Genomic DNA, 20185 nt, shown 5'->3' on the forward strand with positions numbered 1-20185 from the left:
TGGAAGCTTAAAAACTGTTGTGGCACGTTAGATTGGAAGGGTAAACTGTAATGAAATTCTGACGGGGGTATGAAATTCAATTAGATAACCCTATGAAACATAAGCTCTCATTGACTATCACACTTCCTATAAAAGGTTAAATTGTTCTAGTACTCAAAAAAGTGGAAAAATATTCACACAATCAAATATTTAACTTGCTTCAATTTTTCTTTGACAAAGCACGTCTTTTGTTATGCACTTTTTCAATTAAGCACAAACCAATAAGATTTAACATAATTGTCTATTGTTTAAAAGTAATTTTTCAATTAACTCTACACAAAGAATGTGTTCCAAAATTAGTAATGTAAGTTGACTCAAAATTTTCTTTGTAATGCACTCCAGTTATAATTCATGGCAAAATTATATTGGAAAGAACCCCGAATAGTAGAGTTAGCGTTTCCATGGTACCAGGCTATAACACAGGATATTCTTTCTTTGAATTGATGCTTTTCCATTTTATTTCAGTTTTCAGTCTTCCTTTTTAAAGTCTCTGTGTGCTTTCTTCAGTTTAGGCTGCAAAATGGAGTTGACAGGAAAGAAATAACACATTTGTAAGAGAGATGCAAAAGATCATTGAAAGTGGTTTTCAATAACTCTTTTAAGTTTATTTATTTATGTAGAGAGAGAATGTAAGCAGGGAGGGGCAGAGAGAGAGGGAGAGAGGGAGAGATAGAATCCGAAGCAGGCTCCATGCTGTTAGCACTAAGTCGGATGCAGGGCCAAACTCACGAACGATGAGATCATGACCTGAGCTGAGATTAAGAGTTGGGCATTTCACCAACTGATCCACGCAGGTGCCCCAAGTTTTCAATAACTCTTAAGTCCACATCAGGTTTTGTGGATGGTTGAGATTGGACCTGGTATGTAATTAATCTAGAGAAAGACAATTCTGGAACTGCTGACTAATAGTTCCATTATCAGTAAATTCTTCTGTACTAGTTATCTATTTCTGCATAACAGATTACCCTGAATTTAGTGGGTTAAAACAGCATATATTTATTATCTCCAGGATTCCATGAATTGAAAATGTGGACGCAGTTCATCTACTGTTTCATAGTCTCTTATGAAGCTGTAATCAATGTCAGCCTAGGGTCTGTGGTCTCATCTGAAGTCTCAACTGGAGAAACATAGGCATCAAGCACATTTAGGTGGCAGTTGGCAGGACTGAGTTCCACAAGGGCTTTTGGACATAGGGTTCCTGATGGCCGTTGGCTGGAGACCACCCTCAGTCTCTTTCCATGGTGACTTCTCCCTAATCTCAGCTTTCTTTATCAAAGTGTATAGGCAAAGTGACAATAAAGGGAATTTGCCATCAAGAAAGAAATTATAATCTTTTGTGACCAAATCATAGAATTGGCATCTCAGCACCTATGTTATATTTTGTTGGTTAGAAACAAGTCATTAGGTTTAGCCCACACTCAAATGGAGGGATTCCACAGTGTGTTAATACCATAAGGAGGGTGTCACTGGAGGCCATCTTGGAAGTCAACCTACCACAACCTCCATCCCGCTATTACATTTTCATTGCTGTCTTTCATGAATTAAAAACAACTAATTACCTCTCACCAGCTCAGATACTCCAAACCTTGTTGCCTCAAATACAAAATACAATGAAAGAAAATGGATATTTTATTATATTGTTTACTTATACATTTAGGCCTCAGAGATCGTGATTTAACAGATCTAATTCTGGTTCTGTGAAAGGTATTTATCCTATTTATTCCCTTAGCCATATTTAACTTGGTTCCTCTACTATTTCCCTGCATTATTCAAATGGAAGCTTATCTATGTTAAAATGAGATTCTTTGCTTTTGAGTTATAATATATCCAGTTTTCTGCCTACATAGCTAATGAGGAACGAACTGGCCTTTTCTAAAACAGAGCACTTTGATAACACAGCATTCATAAATTACATAGAAACGGTATTTAGCAGCAGGTAATGCCATGTTTCCCAGTGAGATCCAGAGGCTACATATGCCAAGTGGCATTCTCCAAGTTTGATGAGAGCTGCAGATCTCCTTTTCTAGTTGAGTAAACTCTGACCAGACTTGAGAAATAAGATGAATCTGAATTAAGTTTTTGGGTCAATCACTTTTGTGACTATAGAAGAGTAGTCTCAAAGTCTCCACTTTCCTACAAACAAATAATAGTTCCCTTTGTAATATGATTTTTTATTAGATGGCATAACTTATATAATGTCCTTAGCACATTATTTAATAATTTAGTTACCTTCTTAATTTGATTGTGTCATAAACATTATTTGCTAATTTTTTGTTTTTGTTTTACATGGTCATTTTGGTGGTAATTATTCATAGATAAACTTCAGACTATCTTTTTTTTATGTTTGTTTGTTTTTCCAATGGCTCAGGGTCAACAAACAGTCAATTATTACATTTGTCTCAACCTGCTTAGTATTCATGCCATGTAACTGAGCATTTACTATATACTAAGTGCTGTTCCGGCTTCTAAGATACACAGATAAACAAAATATCACTCCTGCACTGACCACCACTTGCAGATGTTGGTCAGCACTAACATCTGGGGCCAATCCTGACCTTAGAAAGAAAGCATGTGAGAAACTCTTTTACTTACTCATAAGCTCAGCATCCTATTGACTTCAGTACTAAGTTTACGTAACATTGTTTATGTAACCCAAAGTTTTTGTGTGCATATATCTAAGCCTCCTAATTTAATTTTTGTATTTTCTATGCCTGGGTTATAATAATATCCTGTAACACTTAGATTCCTAGTTTTGGAAATTCCTTTCCCACATCAGAAATTTGACTTGTTTGCTATCATCTAACTGTCCTCACTGAAACCCATAATCCATCTGAAACTATATATAGTTTCTGCATGTTCTTCCCACTCTGTTGTTGCAGAAGTTAATTTATACAGGTTGCAAAACAGATCCAGGATTTTACGCATGAAATCCTAATGTTATTTTCCAATTTCTGACTGAATTTTGAATGAATCATTTCCTATGTTTCTTACCAGGAGGTATGTGGAATATTCAGGTATCACCAATAACTATGGTTAACAATTATGTTCGATGATACCATTCTCCAGTAAAACTATTAGTTGCTAGACACATAATACAGACATCAGGCTGACCCTGAAGAGTATTGGTCCAATCATAGAAATTTTTATGACAACAAGTTGTGGGGAGCTCAGTTGGCACTAAAAAGGTGTAATCTGATACTATGCCATGTTTGTTGAAATCTTGTTTACTATCAATTTCAATATAGAGAGGGCAGCATTTTATATATACATCCACTATCAAATCATATTTTGTCATTTTTCCCAGCTGCTTGTACAGCTGCTGACTGTAAGGTAATAGTCATTTAGTTCTGAATCATTTCATATTTGCTTCTGCCTAGAAGCTGCTTATTAAATATTTTTGGAGGGGAGGAAAGAAGGAAGAGAAGAAGTCGTTTTCAGGGTAAGAAGTGAAGGTCATGAAATCTAGATGTTCCATATTCCCATGCTCTCTTTTGCCTTAGATACTCCTCATTCCCTACCTTTTCTTATTTCTTCTTGTTGATTTCATTGACAGAGAATAGTCTGGTTGTGAATACCACCTAAAATATAAGAGTCACATAAGAAACTACAGCTTCCTTTCTCCATTCTGAAGACCCCTACAAACTAAATCTTTAGCTCATGTGGAGTCATGAATATGAGATTATTTTGCTGACCTATTTCTGGTTTCTCAGAGGTATGATGAACAATGTCAGTGAACAGTACCTTGGATTTCTTTCTAAGTAGCCATTTGCTCTTTACTTATGGAATGCTTAGTATTTTTTTTTAACATTTATGTATTTTTTGAGAGACAGAGTGCAAGTAGGGGAGGAATAGAGAGAGAGAGGGAGACACAGAATCTGAAGCAGGCTTCAGACTCTGAGCTGTCAGCACAGAGTTTGCTGTGGGCTCAAACTCACAAACTGTGAGATTATGACCTGAGCCAAAGTCGGACGCTCAACTGACTGAGACACCCAGGCAACCCTGGAATGTTTAGTATTTTAACCAAACTCATGTAGATAAGTCAGAGAAGGCAACAGAAGGCAAACAGAGAGGGATGCATGCATAAAAGGAGAAGAACAAATCTGTTGGTTGGGATTCAAGACTCTGGAGTTCTTGTCCTTGTTCTTTTCTAGACTGTTTACCTTGGACGTGCTACTTCACTCACTGGATTCCTTTATCACTAAGGGGCATGGCTATGAAGCTGTATGAACTGCCTAGCTCTCATATTTTACAGCTGAATGAGTTTAGAAATGATACATCAAGTTTTAGCCATACACCCTAATGCCAATCCTTTGAGACAGTTAAATTCAACCCAACAAGGAGGACGTGACTGGACTCTAGCTTGTAAAAACTTCAGTAAATTAAACTAAATAAAAATCATCTAAATGAATACATAATTAGGTAATTCTAAAGAATTGAGATTATTGATACAATTCAAATATGAATGCAGATTAGAGAAGAGTAGGTTAATACTTAATTCCTGATTTTAATAAATGTACTGTGGTTGTTTAAGAGTAAATACTTATTTTCAGCAAATTCTCTGAACAATTTGAGGCTTCAAAATTAAATGATTTTTAACTAGGGAGTAGAAGAGAGAGGGGCATAGCAAAGAGCATGTCCAAAGGATCAAGAATTTCAACAGTATTATAATTTCTGTTCCCAATTCTGGACAATTATCTGTGTGCTTGTCTATGTATTCTGTCAGTATCTACATATTTTCTTGAAATGATTTGTGTTTTTCCATCACTGCTCTTGCTCCGAAATCCACCCATCAGCCTCTAGGCTGCTGCTTAGCATTATGTTTTACATTGTGCAGCAGTCTTTCTTGCCTTTGCTGTCATAACACTTATCTTTTTCCTCCTAAACTCACAAAACTCATTTTTTACTTTATGTCTAAAATTATGGTTTACTTTTCTGCCTCAATTTTGTTATCTCTAAAAATAAAATACTGTTACCTGATCTTATAGTTCCCTCCTGCTCTGAAATTTCTTAATTTATCCTTATTATAATTCATAATGTTTAGTCTGGCCCTCATTTCCAGCAGGTGGAGATATAGAACACTAATTTTGTCATGTAACCTAATACACTGATTCTTCTTTTAAGTGCTATGCTATAAGAAAGTTAATAATAAGCCATCTATATCCTCAGATAAGACAATGGTCAGGAGACAATATGGGCAAAACAAAGGGTAGAAATCCAGAGCAGTCCAATTACCTTGACTGATCATTAAACATCACTGTCCAGCATCTAATAACCTTAGAATACCTACTTCCGCCTGTGCAAGGTCATATTTTCTTACTAGATTTTGAGAACTAATGGTAAGCATTAGTTGTATGTTTAAGGAAAATATGCCTCACAAATGTAGAGTCAAGTAGGAACATCTGCAAAAGTCAAGTTGGACACAGTGTTAATCAGTTTCAGCTGGGTTTTAACTACTTTTTAAAAAATTATTCTTGAAGTGACAGGAAAAGATCTTGTCACAAACAAAGCACAAAGACAAAATAACAAAATTTCACGGAGGAGAAAAATATTTCTCACTTCTGTGTCCTTGCCTGTTTTGGAGAAAGTACTTAAGAAGCAGCAGATGAGGTCTTTCCCTTTTACTAAATATGCTGTTCAACACCTTGTAGCATAACAGAATCCAAACGGAGATGTTCCAACCTCTTTGGTGAGACTGAGACTGTGTCACAATGGCTCCTGAAAAACTATTATTTGATCTTCTTTTCTCTCTTGAACATATTGGCCTGCATTTTCTGTTGATTCTTGATGTCTGTAAATAAACCAGATTAATTAAAGAGGTGGAGAAAGACCAGCAGCTGGTAGGAATGTTTATTGCCAGGTGGCCTGACCTTCTCTTGCCAAGGTAATTTACTGTGTTAGGGTTTATTTTTCTTTTTTCTGTTTTTGAAATGTATAGCAGTACACTTCATGTTTTTTGAATTGTGAAGTAACTCTGAGATGATAATAACTTTCTGTTTATGTGTATATGAGGGTTATTAGGGTCATGAGGGATGGGAGAAGGACAATATTTCTTGAGTCCTTACTATGGGACAGACTATGGACTTGGTGTATTATGTACATTATGTCACATAATTGTAAGGGCTACCCTACATCATGGTAAGTATCACCTGTGGAGCAACTGAGCTCAGAGGAGTGAACTGTTTGGTGTAATGTCATTAACTTATAACTACAAGGAGTTTGGATTTGAGCATCAGTTTTCTAGGCCCTATGATCCATACATGTTGACCTCCTTTATATTACATTTCTACTGTAGATAACCCAAACCTGTGCAATACCTTAATTTTCAGGCAACTCATTATTGACAATAATTTGTTATTTCCTAAAAGAAAAAGGATGACACCTAATGCCCTGTATTTTTTTTTCCCCACCAACTTGCCACCAGGTGCTAGAATAATTGACATCTCCAAATGAAAACGGTAGTTCTTTTAAGGTCAAGATTTAAACAGGTGGTTATAAATATGTAGATTCTTCCTTTGCTGTCCTCTTGCATAAAGGAAGGATATTGGTATTATGGTTCCCACTTCTAAATGTTGCTAAGAAAATATATTGGGCTCTCTATGTTCCAAGTATATCATAGATTCAAAAAATTTTGGGATTAGGTTGTTCATTGGCCAGTGAAATAGAAGATTAAGTGGCTTCTGTTATTCCTAGGTATAAACATTAAAAAAAAAAAAAAAGGCTGCAGTGGCTAATTCAGCCTATCCCCTATTTGCTGTTGATTGGTTGGTGACAGCCAAGTTGAGATGAAGCTTTTTCATCATGGTTTTTTGAGTACCTGCAGTGAGCGGATCTCCCTCTCTAGTCAGAATAGGGTAGGTTTTGCTGTGATAATAAAACACCCCCAAACCTTCCATAGATAGACCAATAAAAGGTTATTTCTCACTCATATGAAATATTCATAGGGTGACTAGGGACCCTAAGCCATGTTTTAAACACCCTTACATTGGCACCTGGACTCATGGAGCTGGCTACTATGTATTATATTTCTTACAATCATGGAAGAGGGAAAAGAGGGCACAGAGATGTGCTGACTGGCTCATACATTTTCTGTTCACTTTGTTTTGGCCATAGCAACTTATATGGCCATGCCTGATTCCAAGGGGGAAGAGATAACATAACTTTGCCATCTGCCTGGGAAAAGAGCACCAAGTATTTGTGAACAACCTTAATGACAACCACAACCTCTAGTCTACCTCCTTGTGTTACACATAGAGCATAAGAAAGAGATGATCTTATGTAGGGCAATCCAGGAAGGCATTGGGGTTCTTACTTCAGCAATATCAGCCCACTTGGACCCAAATTGGACCCAGTAGTAGAAAACTGGTTAGTAAGTCAAATTCACAGATAGTAGCAGTTACCAACCCTAGGTTCAATTCGAATCACCTAAAATGTTTTTAAATGTATTCGTGTTCAAGTCTCGCCACCCACGAATATCATCAGGTCCTGGGCCTTGATATTTTTTATTTAAAGCTTCCCAAAGAATTGTAATGTGCAAATAGAGTTGAAAGCCATTGATATATACAACTAAATATTAGGCATATCATATAGAAGTATAAGTAATGATTTGCAATCATTCCCATTATCTATAAAAATCAACTTCAGGGGTGTATGGGTGGCTCAGTTGGTTAAGCACCTGACTTTGGCTCAGGTCATGATCTCATGGTTCATGAATGTGAGCCCCACATCAGGCTGTCTGCTGTCAGCACAGAGCCCGCTTCAGATCCTCTGTCCCCAACTCACTCTGCCCCTCTCTCTCTCTCTCTCTCTCTCTCTCCCAAAAATAAACTTAAAAAAAAATCTACTTCAAGTTGAAAAGCAAGTCATAAAATGCTTTGATAATCTGCTCTGAAACTGTGTACTTATACTTATTTAAACACACAAGAAAGTTTGGAATGCTACACTGTGAAATAGTATATGTGTTCATTCCTGGGGAGTAGTTAGGACTTTATATGACTTATTATGGGGAAGAAGAAAAGGTTTTAAGCTACACTTAGTTTCCAGTTTCTTTTTTCTAAGTAACTTATTATTATTTTATGTTCCATGATCATAATCTTTTTATGTAAGCAAAAATTTAATGCTTAAAATTTAAAGGGCAAAATATTACTTAATTCCTCAGAAATATAAAAGCATTCATTATTTCTTTTTTTTAAATATATTTTTTAATGTTTATTTCTTTTTGAGAGAGAGAGTGAAAGCAAGAATGAGTGAGGGAGGGCAGAGAGAGGAGACACAGAATCTGAAGCAGGCTCCAGGCTCCCAACTGTCAGCACAGAGCCTGACACGGGGCTGGAACTTATAAGCAGTGAGATCACGACCTGATCCAAAGTTGGACACTTAAGCAACTGAGCCACCCAGGCAGCACAAAAGCGTGCCATATTTCTAAATAGGATACTATAATGTTAAAAAGATGTCAATCTTCACCAAAGTAATTAACAAATGTAGAGAGCAAAATTCCCAGTTTTCTTAGGGTTAGTTTGAGGAGAACTTAATTATTTTAAATCTTCTCTGGAGGAATTACCACTTTTAAATACATCAATTTATTTAAAATATTATATATAAAATACATTTGAGAAACAAGTATCCTGAAAGAGTTTTCATCCTAAATTACTAAAACACTATACATTTAGAATATTGAGAAGACTTTTGTAAAGCTATAGGAATAGAAAATATATAATTCAAAAGACTAGAAATGGTTGTAGCAGACCCCAAAATATGTAAGAATCTAAAATTTGGTAAAGGTGATATTTCAAAGTATGGAAAGTACATATACAGTACAGTGTAATTTACTCTGTTGAAAAATAAAAAGTTTCTTACTCCATACTGTAAACCAAAAACCCATCATTATTCAAAATTTAAATGTGGAGTACAATTTTTAAAAGTAAAACATAAATAAAGAGGAGTAGTTATGTCATCTTGGAAAAGAAAAAAGCTTTTCTAAAAATGGAATCACAGAAGCTAAGTCAACTACACACTTGTAAAAAACAAAAATCTAAAATATCTGTGTCATTATAATATCACAAAACATAATCAAAGTTCATCAGCACCCTGGGAAATTTACCACAATTTAGCAAAGTATTGGTAATCTTTAGTATATAAAACTCCAGAAAATTATTAGAAAAAGTTTAAGAAATGGGGCACCTGGGTCGCTCTGTTGGTTAAGTGTCTGACTCTTGATTTCAGCTCAGATCATGATCTCACGGTTTGTGAGATCGAGCCCTGCTTCATGCTCTGCTCCACACTGACAGTATGGAGCCTACTTGGAATTCTCCCTTTCCCTCTCTTTCTGCCCCTCCCCTGCTCACTCATGTGTGTGTACATGCACGCGTACTCTCTTTCTCTCATAATAAATATTTTTTAAAGATGTTTAACAAATGAAAAAATGCAGACAGGTGGATACACAGTTGGCAAAAGAAATACAACATAATTGATTCAGTATCTATTATGTATTTATACTCTGCCTCTTATGATCCAGGCAGTGTTCTAAACTCAGCAATAGACTAATGAACATGATAGAACCCATGACTTCTGAGTGTGTATTCTAGTAGGGGGAAATAAAAGAAGCAACCATATGTGACACGAATATAATGCTGAATAATAAAGCAGATTATGGGCATTAGGATATACCTATGTATGTATATAAAGCAGGATTTAGGAACGGCTAATTTGCATGGGATAATCAGAAAAAGCTTCACTGAAGGTAGTAAGTCATTGAGTCATGTGGGCAAAGTGCTGCCGAGGCAGAAGACATAAATGCAGTTGCTGAGGCTGAATGTGCTCAGTGGGGTTTCAGGGACAGTGGTATAATGCCACCATGATGGAGATGAGTCTGGGGAAACAGTGACTACGAAAGGGTTCTGGAAATTAGTGTAGGGACAAGGTGTGAAAGAGTCATCAAGAAGAGGAAGAGTGAATAGGCTAGAACCATAGAGTGAAATTGTCAAGATTTGCTAAAGGCTCACAGTTCTTAGTGGTCATATGTTGAAAGTGAGAGCAAGTATATTTGCTTTTCCAGCCATGTTCAATTGTAGACCCAGAGGAGACAGGGTTAAATTGAGTTAATCTTGGGGTTTTCTAGGCCAAGAAAACAACAACAAAAAAACCCAAAAATGAGCAAAGGACTTGAGGGTATCTGCAAGGGAGTTATTACCTGTAAACAACCAATAAAAAAGAGAATGTATTAGATCCAAGTAAAAACCATAATATAAATTACCAAATACTCATAAAGACTTTTCACTGAGTCACACGGCACATCATTATATTTGAAAACATTAACCAAATTTGTCAAGAGTAGGACTATCACCTATTAGTGGTTTGATATCATTTTATGAAAATTTGATAACTGATATCTTAATCCTTAAAATGTTATTCAGAAATTCACTACTTTTAAAGTAGTGGCTTTGTTTTTCCAGAAGGAGCTTTGTTTTAATATTCCACATAGTAGTAAAAATATTGAAATCCAAATAGAGTTCAAATACCCTATCCTAAATGTCCCACAGTAGGTAATGGAATAAATGCCTTGATATGAATTTATCTTTGTTCAATGACTTGGAAATATATTCATTTGTATGTGTGTATATATATGTGTATGTACATAAATATACTGTATAAATATATAAAGCTTATACTCCTAGATATAAACACACACATAGTTTTTAACAATTTTTCAATGTTTATTTTTGAGAGAGAGCGAGCTAGTGGGTGAGGGCCAGAGAGAGAGGAAGACAGAGAATCCAACGCAGGCTCTGCACAATCAGTGCAAAGCCCTACAGGGGCTCGAACTCACGAACCATGAGATCATGACCTGAGTTGAAGTTGGGTGCTCAACCAACTGAGCCACCCAAGCTAAACACACACATGGTTTTTAAGTAAAATATTTACTCACAAAAAAATACAGGGTTAGAGTACAATTTTGTTTTTGAAATAAATTTTGTGTTTAAGTGAATCATATTTATGTTTTGTTTATATATATTTTGTATATGTATGTAGATATCTGTATACATGCTCTAAGTATGTATTTTATGTATATATACTTTATATACATACATATGTATATAAATTTACACACAGACATATGTATACACATACATACACATAATTACATACATATAAGATACATTATACTGGAGTGATCCAAAAGTGAGGTTTCATTACAAAGATTAATGTACTACTTTGATGCTTTTACATAGCTAACTTCAAGTCTCTGGCATGGGTTTAACCATTGGTAAGTTGCAAGCGACATTTACCTCATAGACTTGTGGGAAAGATTAAATAAGATAACTTATTAAAAAAAAGGTCCAAGCATTCTGACTCTGCCAATTACAGTTTGTGTAACTTCTGACAAGTCTCTGAGAGTCCATATCCCCCACTGTAAAATCCAGATTTACCTACTCTAACATGGTTGACAGGAATAAGTGAGATAAAATACATGATCTGGTACAATGCTTGGGATGGAGTATTCCTTAAATAGTAATTTTCTAACCAGATTTATCAATTTCCACTAAGGTAGATTCTGTTAAATTGCATGATTATCATCTCAAGTTTCAAACTATGCTGCAAATACCACACACCCATCCTTCATGCTCACTCTTTTATTCCCAATAATTTTCTTTTTTCTTTTTTTCAGACTCCATTTTCCACTTCCCTCATAACGATCCCTATTTTTCTTAATGTGTACCCAGAGGTAGTTTTATCCACTAGATATTCTATAGAGGAACTTCATTCCAAGCAAGCAAGCTGAACAAAAACAGAGCTTTGCTACCAAAGACCTTTTGATTTTTTTTTTTAAGTGAAAATCAGAAAATGTGGACCTTCTAAATCCTCCCACCATGTGAGACAACATGGCATGGACATTTGTAGCAACAGAAATTCTTGTATCCACACATGATAGAAGAAATTATAGCATTGAAAAAAGTGAGGAGTAAAAAAGAAAATTCAGGGGTGCCTGGGTGGCTCAGTTGGTTGAGTGACCCACTCTTGGTTTCTGTTCAGGTCATGATCTCAAGGTTCAAGCCCTGCATTGGGCTCTGTGCTGATGATACAGAGTCTGCTTGGTGTGCTGTCTTCCCCCGCCCTCTCTCTGCACCTCCTCCATTTGTGTGCATGTTCTCTTAAGAGAAAGAAAGAGAAAGAGAAAGAAAAGGAAAGAAGAAAAATAAAGAGAAAATAAATTCACACAGGTAGTGGATAGAGGGGCATTTAATTTGTTTTTTGTATTTTTATTTTTTATTCATCAGAGTTAAGAAAGCTTCTGAGAAGCTATGGAGTTCTAGAATATCCTAGAAGGGAAAAAAGAAGATATTAAAAAAAATAATATTTCTGTAGGTTATAAATTTGTCAATGTTCAATGATGTTTAAAACTCAAGTTAATATTGAAAATCACTAAACACTTTTTTTTTAAGTTTATTTATTAATTTTGAGGAGAGAGAGAGTGTGTGTGAAAGTGGAAGGGGGCAGAAAGAGAGAGGTAGAGAGAATCCCAAGCAGGCTCTGCACTGTCAGCACAGAGCCCGATGCAGGGCTGGAACTCATGAACCTCGAGATCATGACCTGAGCTGAAGTTGGATGCTTAACAAACTGAGCCACCCAGGTACCCTGGAAATCACTAACCACTTTTAAATTCTTTTGGTTTTTGGACTCTGCTTCTTCCTGTGGGACCACAAGAAGAGACTGGGTGAAGAAAGGAACAAGAAGTTGGCTCCTAGTGGTTTAATTTACATTTTAGGGTCTGTTTAGAATTGAATGTCTAAGGTATAGTACCTAGTTGAGCCATTTTTGCCTATATTGCTTTAATTATCATATAAAGATTCAATTTTATATGAGTCTATATATTCGTGGAGTAAAATGTCAAAGACTTTGTGGAGACAAACCCTAAGTCAGGATTGGAATACTGGTGAAACTGTACACTTTGTGATTAGATGATTTAGTGGAAAATGAAAACTAAGTTAATTTTGTAGAAATTTTTTTTTTAATAATCATGAGAAGTTCTAAAGTGGCAATCTCTTTTAAAATTCATATTCTTTAAAATTCATGTTCTATTTGGAAGGCTTGAGAAGACAATTAAAAATCTATTTAAAACAGGGGCGCCTGGGTGGCTCAGTCAGTTGTGCGTCTGACTTCGGCTTGGGTGGTGATCTCTCGGTCTGTGAGTTCCATCCCCACGTCGGGCTCTGTGCTGACAGCTTGGAGCCTGGAGTCTGCTTCGGATTCAGTGTCTCCCTCTCTCTCTGCCCCTTCCCTGCTCGCACTCTGTCTCTCACTCAAAAATAAATAAACATAAAAAAAAAAAAAAAAACAGGGGTGCCTGGGTGGTAAGTTGGTTAAGCATCCAACTCTTGGTTTCTACTCAGGTCATGGTCTTTCAGTGTGCAGGTTTGAGCCCTGAGTCGGGCTCTGTGCTGACAGTGCAGAGCCTGCTTGAATTCTCTCCCTCCCTCTTTCTCTTCCCTCCCCCTACTCGTGTGTTCTCTCTCTCTCTCTCTCTCTCTCTCTCTCTCTCTCTCTCTCTCTCCTCTCTCTCCCTCTCCCTCTCTCCCTCCCTCCCTCCTTCCTCCCCCTCTCTCTCTCCTCTCTCTCTCTCTCTTTCTCTAAAATAAATAGAACTTTACAAATATCTACTTAAATTAATTCAAGTCTACTGTCCTCTTCCAGGAAAGACTAAATATGCTGGAAATTTGCGTATTACAGTGAGACTTACAATTAAGTAGGTTTAGAACTGTTACTATGGAAATTTGCATCACCTTTGTCCCTGTCGTAGGACAAATGGTAATAATCCTTGTATAGTCCATTAGAGCATATGGACAAGGTTGTGTCAGCTCAAAGCAGCAAAGTTGCCTTTGTCTATAAGCTACCTCACAGTTTACCAGTTTTCCCTGAGGACTGGAGGGAAAAATATTTTGGCATATTAATATCTTCACAACAATGGTTTTGAACACTACCTCCCAACAGGTTCTCGAGGGATTTATAGAAAGCAACATGGCAGAAGTCAAGGACAAAGATTTCAAATTATGGTTAGAATTTGCTATTAGCATAATCCAGCATTAGATATTCTTTGAAGTCATACAGCCCAATATGTAGATGAAAGCTTACAAAAGTCATTAATGGACTCAAAGATATAATAACAAAACCGTTTCCATTTCCATATAGGACTCACTTCCTAGGAGGTGTATTTGGCTGAGAGGGATTTGTCTACCATCTGTGTGTTGAATTTATAGGTATCTAGGAAAATAAAAAATGTTCTTTCTAATTGAGACTGGAAAATCTTTTACACAATACTTTTGGTAGGGTGAGAGATAATCATAATTGAACTCCCTAGAATTTGGAGAATGCAAGATACTCTCATGACCATTTCAACCGTGGCCATGATCAATAATTAAGGGATGATTGGCCTCATATACCATCTCTCTTCACTCCCTTTAGTCATTAGCTGTCGGCAGAGATTAAACTTGTTCATGGGCACATTTCCTTTTTCTTTTTCCAAGTTCATGTGAGGGGGTTACCTGATGGAAAAATCCAGCCTAATCCTAATTATGCTCACAGAACTGTTCTAAAGGAAATTACTCCTGGTCTAGTAGTACAAAGAGAAAAGCAGGAGGAGAATTTGCCATTCAGTAGAGGAACCTATGAGTAAAATAAAGATTGTATCTCTTTTTTTATGATCAGAAATTTTTGCCATACAAAAATGGGAGGAAAGTGTTTCTTCTCAAGAGATCCTGTGCACTGCTGCCCATGAGGAACAAGGGAGGACCAGAAGTTTAACCATCCTGGAGTATTCAGGTGCCATCATTCCACAGGGACGGGGCTCCTGGTAGCCAGTTCTATCAGGGAGATAATGCAGTTATAACATCACATGGAAGGATAAAGAAAGAGGAAAGTCAGGAGGCTGTACTAGAGGTGTTTTGTTGCAACCTGGAGCAACCGTGGATTATGATCAACCTGGGACTGAGAAACAAAATTTTTAAGAATTGTTACTCTGGTTTGCTAACATACCCCTTAATGCACTCAGAGACAAATAATGATAAGTGCCTTGTGATTATTTTTGTTTAGAGGGTCATGAATTTTTGTAATGACACCATGAAGGAAACAAGTTGACTGAAACCCTAGGATGTTTTCTAAAGATATCCAAAATACTGACTACTACTCAGGCAGCAGGAAAGGACTATCTAGAGGTTTTCTGAAAATTTCTTTTTTTTTTATTAAAAAAATTATTTTTTTAAATTTTATATTTGAGAGAGAAAGAGAACAAGCAAGCAGGGAGAGGCAGAGAGGGACAAAGACAGAATCCAAGACAGGCTTCAGACTCGGAGCTCAGCACAGAGCCCAACACGGGGCTCGAACTCACAAGCAGTGAGATCATGACCTGAGCGGAAGTTGGACGTTCAACCTACTGAGCCACGCAGGTGCCCCTGAAAATTTCTTCTGAATCAAACCCTTTGCTAGAAATGTTAACTCCTGTTTATTAGGTAATCTCAGAACCAAATCAAACCATAGTAATGTGAGTGCTCAGTAAATATTAAACTTGGAAAGGAAAATACATGCCTTTATAAATACCCATGTTAGAAATGGTCTATTCCTACATCTTCCTTGTGGAGATGTAAAAATGCAGACCCACAGAACTAATGACTTGTACGTATTTCACAGCTATTGTCCTGATTTAGACATCAACCAAAAAGGCTTTCTGGAGATCTCTTCACTTTTAGCAAAACTTCTACATAAACTATCTCTGCTTCTTTCCTGCATTTCTTTTTCCTGTTAACTGCCTGCATTCTTCTAGAAAGTTAAATATTCTGAATCTTCTTTAGTGGATGAGTGGACCTTTAAAAAGGTCATTCTCAGTGGGTAAATTTCAATTCCTCCACAAAATTTTAAGCAAGTTCAAAATATAATCAAATATGTCCTTTCATTCTTAGCACTTATCTCTGAAGTTTCACCTTTTTTGACATTTAATGTGAATTGTGATCCTGGTTCGTGTGCCTCGCTGACAGCCCTGGAAAATATAGTTACCCAGCCAATGAAGTGACAGACTTTTGGAACTTCATATGGGCCCTAGAATTAGGATGCCAATATCTCTGAAGCCATTCTGCTATGATGAATACCTGGTACCTGGGTGTTTCAACAACTTCTAAATTGAATGGCTACAAGTCAGGGTTTCCCATTGTTCAAAAGTTTCTACTCCTAGTGCATGTACTTGAAGTATCTGGGAGAGCAAGACATGGCCACACCCTCAGGCAACTGTCAATCAGCTTAAGCTGCTATAAAAAAACTAGCATAGAATGGGTGGCTTGCAATAAACATGTATTTCTCAGAGTTCTGAAGGCTGGGGAGTGTAAGGTCAAAGTGCTGGCAGATTCTTTTCTGGCAAGAACCTGCTTCTCAGTTTACTGATGACTCTTTTGTGCTTTGTGCTGAGAGCAGGGAGAGACAGAGCAAGCTCTGGTATCTCTTCTTTTAAGGACACATTCCCATTCATGAGGGCTCCACCCTCATGACCTAATTACTTCCTGCAGGCCCCACCTCCTAATGCTGTCACGTTGAGGGTTAGGGTTGCAACATATAAACAAAGGGGGGCACAAACATTCAATTTATAACAGTAACTTTTAACTTTGTTGGGTGAATGTTTAAACAGACATGTAGAATGGGGGGAAAAGTGCTAAAAGTTAACATGCTTGTCAAATTCAGAGTAAATCAGGAAAGATTTCAAGAAGAAAGCACTATCTGATCTGAAAATTGCTTCATGACCTGGTTTATATACATACAACTCTAGGGCCTCTTCTCCTATATTCTGTGTTGGGATTTATCATACCCAAAGTTCCAGGGTTCATGTAGCTCCTAGAACTCATTGTATGGTTTTTACATCTCTAGGTCTCCATTCCAGCTGTCCCCTCACCCAGATTTCTTTAGACCATTGTAGTGGATTCAAATGATCACTTGGGTCTAGGTTTCCTTTCTTTCTAGGCACAAGAGATGATTTTACTCTCTACATTCCCTTGTGGTTGGATGAGGCCAGGCAGCTAGTTCTGGTCAATGGGTTGTGGGTACATTCTGACCATTTAACTGACATGGGAGGATTATATATCTCTATGTGACATATGTTTCATTCCATTCAGTGTGTTGTGGACAGAAATGATCGATTGATTTAGTGGTAAATGGGACTTTTGACTGACAGTTCCATGCCCTCCAGACCTCTTGTGAAGGCATATATTGAAATGGAGTTTCAATAAGATCAATGTCGCCTATAATCTGCGCAACCTCATGATATATTACTGCTCTGGGGAATTTACTAGCCCCATAAGAGATGTTGTCTAAGCAAGAAATAAAGTTTTTGGTTCTGTTGTACTTTTTCTTCCCCTAAGCCACTGATATTTAGAGGTGGTATGTTCATATGTCGTAGTCAATTCCTTTCTGCCTGATAGTATTTCTCTTCTTCACCTTGAAACATGTTTCAAAAGTCATAATTGAATTCCCCTTTTCTGAAACCTTCTAGGCTGAGTTAGGGGACTGTGCTTTCTGTGATCTCTTCAAATCCATTTTCCTCTTCTGATGCCAACATCCATACTTTTTGTTCGAGAACATATGACAAAACCTTTTCAGTCTACAAAGTCTACCTGTGAAACTGCCCCCAGTCTGTGGATAGGAGCATATGATTCACACCAAAGCCAATCAATATAACGCGTTCCCTGCAATTGATTCAAATATGGGGGCCTGATTAATTAATTCTGAACAATATGAATGTCAAGACTTTCTCAGAATGCTGGAATTGAAATATTTTCATCTTATTGAATGATTTTTAGCAGAAGAGAAATAGCCCTAGAGCTACTGGAAGCCATTTTGCTGCCATGAGGGAGGTCCATTTTAAAGTCAGAGATAAGGCAGGTGAAGTTAAATCACATTACAGAGACCTTCTTACAAATCCATGCCTGAACTTTTATGTTATGTGATTCAATAAATTTCCTTTTTTATTTTTAAAGTTTATTTTGAGAGAGAGAGAGAGAGAGGGAAGCATGAGTCAGGGAGGAGAAAAGAGAGAGGGCGAAAGAGAATCCCAAGCAATTTCTGCACTGTTAGCAAGAGGCCGACATAGAGCTTGATCTCACAAACCATGAGATCATGACCGGAGCTAAAATCAAGAGTCACATGCTTAACCAACTGAACCACCCAGGTAACCCATAAATTTCCCTTTTCTTAAGCCAACATGGGCTTCCTTTTCCTTTTTTTTTTTTTTTTAATCTGAAAAGCATTTCTGGTACATATTCTTCCTTCTATAATAATAACACCATGCAGTTTTTGCTGTTAGATTTAATGTGCTGTTTACTGTATGTCTGGATGCTTGTAACTCCCTCTAAATTATAAGTTTCTTGAGGCCAGAGTCTGTCTTGTTTGTGTTGTAAGTCTGATGCCTTGCTTAAAATTGATGTTTAATAAATGGCTATTCAAAGATCGGAACTAAGAAATGGACATAGAATGTTTGGGGGAATGGCAGAGGTTTTGGGCTCTAGTGGGGTCAGCAGCCAGCTGGAAGAAGAAAGGGTTCTACCAAGGTTATGAAAGAGAAGGGTGCTCAAAGCAGATGTCACAGATTTCCCAACATTTTGGGGGCCATTCTGATATCTTAGCAGAAACTGGGGTTGTTTCACAGTCTTTAGGCTTTTTAACAATATCAAGATAGCCTTGCCAGAATTCTACCACTTAATGATTGAAGATGCCACCACAGATCTTGAAGAGCTATGACTTTCTAGCAAAACATGAGAAGAAAGAAGAGTAAGATTATATTAAAAGAATATAGACAACATCAGAATTGTTTTTTCTGACAGTTCAAGGCAAATATTAAGACACATTTAAGAAAGCTACATCTTCAGCAGGAAATGCTTCAATATCTTTTCTCTGCTCAGGTCTTTCTCATAGACGAAGCTAATCCAATTTGAGAGCTTTGTAAAACACTGTGAGTGATGCTCTCTCATTACCTGTCACCTCAGGGACAAGACTCTTTGGAGCATGACAGAACACATCCTCCTATTCTCAACCTGAGTCACTGTCACTTTTCTCTCTTTGACCTTTTTCAGGAACTGCAGGGGCATCATTCTTGACTGACATTGATGCTGCCAGGCACCTTGCTCCCAAGGACAGCACCCACTGGCTCTTTGGCTATGAGTAATACTGAAGGCTTTCTTCTAGCAGGGTAAAAAAAAAATCTATGAAGGAAAATGCTGACAATTACTGTAGTGGGATAAATAGTGATGGTACCATGCCAACCCATATACTGCTGCTGAATGGCATCCTTCCCGGTTTTTACCAGAGCTTTCTCTTACTTCCTTTAAATAATCACTGCATTTTAGTTCTTAGTTTTCTCATTCAGACTTTTTGTGTCTTCTTCAAAATGTAGGAATTAGTTATCAAGCTTCATTGTTCCTTTATTAAACAATATTATAACTAAGCCCTTGCTAATTTTGCTAATTTATTACACCATTTTTTTTTACTCTTTTTTAAAAAGTTTATTTTGAGAGAGAGAGAGGGAGAGAGAGAATCCCAAGCAGGTTCCACACTGTCAGCATAAAGCCCGATGCAGGCTTGAACTCACAAACCAGGAGATCATGACCTGAGCTGAAATCAAGAGTCAGACACTTAACCAACTGAGCCCCCAGGTACCCCTACACCATTTCTTAAAGTATTATCTATAGAACATGAATATCAAAGGTATTACCTATATCATATGTTTAAAAATGAAAATATGGTGTCTCACAAAACCCACTGAATATCTGACCACTCTTAACCAACAATTCAGATGACCTCTTTAAGGCACAACAAAGTTTGAGAACTACTTACTAATTGTCCTTTCTGTATTAGGCACTGTGCTGGGCACCAGGAATATCAAGGTGAAATGGGCACCATCTTGAAACTCTTTCTCTGATAAGCAGGCATAATATAATTGAAAATCAGCAGTATCCTTCTTGTAAAATGCAATGAAGTTTGAAGGAATTAATATTACATATACCAAGTTTCCATTTGAGTATCTATAGTAGAGTTAATATTCACCAAAATATTACTTCTGCATTATTATTATTTAGAATTTGGGTCTATAACTTTTAGGATAGCAGCCTACCAATCACTTACAAGT

This window comes from Panthera tigris, chromosome D1 (genome assembly GCF_018350195.1).
Source record: "Panthera tigris isolate Pti1 chromosome D1, P.tigris_Pti1_mat1.1, whole genome shotgun sequence".
Lineage (NCBI taxonomy): Eukaryota > Metazoa > Chordata > Mammalia > Carnivora > Felidae > Panthera > Panthera tigris.